The sequence below is a fragment of the Bison bison genome, unplaced genomic scaffold (assembly GCF_000754665.1).
Source record: "Bison bison bison isolate TAMUID 2011002044 unplaced genomic scaffold, Bison_UMD1.0 scf7180017864535, whole genome shotgun sequence".
NCBI classification, from domain to species: domain Eukaryota; kingdom Metazoa; phylum Chordata; class Mammalia; order Artiodactyla; family Bovidae; genus Bison; species Bison bison.
This window is the reverse complement of record NW_011495084.1, coordinates 13,533,494-13,535,515: the sequence shown is the minus strand read 5'-3', so window position 1 is coordinate 13,535,515 and position 2,022 is coordinate 13,533,494. Positions and strand designations below refer to the sequence as shown.

Genomic DNA, 2,022 nt, shown 5'->3' with positions numbered 1-2,022 from the left:
AGATGGATGGAGAGAAAAAGGTTAGAATAGCAACAATGGTCATCATTTACTGAAACACTGGTTTGTTTACATTTCACAGGCATTGTCTTTAGCCTTTACAGGAATCCCACCCCTCCTCCATTTAACAAGAAAGGAAACTGAGACAAACACTTGGAGTCACTACCCAGGACTGTTTCTCTCCAAAGGCCAAGCCTTTTTCTACCAGACATGCCGTCTCTGTGTCTATGGGCAGACTAACTCCAAGATGCCACTATTTCCTGTGTCTGCCTTATGACCATCCACTGATACCTGGGATCCAGAAGGAGATAAGCAGATGCTCTCATAACTTACTAAGTGCTTCCCAGGTGTTGTAAAGACCTTGCTAACCTCTGATGAACAAGATGACATTTCAGAGCAGCAAGAAAACCTCCTTGAAACCCTCGGACCCAAAGTCCTCATTTTGCTGCAGAAATATCAGAGGTCCAGGCATGTAATAGGACGTGTCCAGAGTGACAGTGGGCAAGTGATGAGCCTGGGGCCAGAACTCTCCTCTCCACTACTTCTCCACACTGGGCCCTTCCTGCCAAGGAGGGGATGGGCATGAGGGACCCAAATTCATGTCCCAATTATGCAGCAGAATAGGAGAGAAGTCCATGTTTATAAATGTCACATCATGTACAGAGGAACTGCTGTGCATCCCAGTCCTGCAGGGCCCCTTCCACCAAAGTCTGTGCTGCACACATGCCCCATGTGGGTGAAGCCCCAGAACACTGCCCACATTAGTGGTCCAGTAACCCCACGAGGCTGCGGCAAAGCATTGGTCCCAAGGATCTGAACTTGAGCTACAAATGTAGAGATGAGGTGTCTCATCTGTCCCGGCCTCAGTTTTACTAACTATAAAATGAAGATGGGAATATCGAAAGCACTCATAAAGAATGAATAACTCATAAACCTTTTTACATGTGTGCATGCACATGTGTGAAAGGCAGAAAAATGATTTGCACATGGACTCTGAATTAATGGAGGCTACTGTTCTCACTGTTCCATGTTTGCTTTCCCTTCTTATATGGTACCTAGACCATTTAATAAAAATCTAGCTCATCCCTGCTAACTTGACATCATTTCTGCAAATGTACAGTCACCCATGAACAAGAACCTGAAGTAAAGAAGCAGGCCCATTAAACAAGCAATTCTGTGTGTCCACATCATTGTAAAATGCTGCTCACCTGATGCAGGGCTTCCCAGGTGGTGCTGGTGGTAAAGAACCCACCCACCAATGCAGGAGACAGAGACTCAGGTTTGATTCCTGGGTTGGGAGGATCCCTGGGGAAGGAAATGGCAACCCACTCCAGTATTCTTGCCTGGAGAATCCCATGGACAGAGGAGTCTGGTGGGCTATAGTTCATAGGGCCACAGAGCTGGACACGACTGAAGTGACTTAGCATGAACACACACACCTGATGCAACCTATGATGTTCAAGCCGTTGTTCAGGAGAATTACCATTTCCTCACAAAGGTAATGGTAATGGTAAAAGGTTTGGAGCCTTCAACACCACAACTTTAAAAATCTGTCCCTGTTTTTTCCTCACAGTACAAAAGAGCAGTCAGATGTCCAGACTGCACTGAAAGATCCTGAGGGGAGACCTTTAATGCTATTATTCACTGAGTTTTTACAACCTGAGAGAGTAACATAGTATTTAACATTATTTACCCTTTTTCCTTTCTTTTTACCAAATTGTATTCTTATATTGCTTAAGTTTAGTTATAATTTATTCACTAATCTTATTTAATTCCCAATATACAGTTCAACCTTTCATCTTACCATTCTCTGTGAAACACAATGCCATTTCTGAAAACAGTCTCCCTCAGTGAAATTATGCAGTATTAAAAAGAAGTTTAGGAGCATTCTATTTTCTTAAAATAATATATTACAAGTCAAAAATGAAACGGAGAGAGAAACTCACAGACTGAAAGGGACCAAGGAGGCATCAGCCAAGTGCAGGGGGCAGACCTTGTGTGGCTTCCAACAGTGGTGAAGATTTC

General features: G+C 43.7%; 1 protein-coding gene across 1 annotated transcript in view; it reads right to left on the bottom strand.

Annotated features, from left to right (window-relative positions):
- The window catches only part of LOC104982649 (multidrug resistance-associated protein 4-like), a 350,332-nt gene that overhangs the window by 202,032 nt on the left and 146,278 nt on the right, over positions 1 to 2,022 (bottom strand).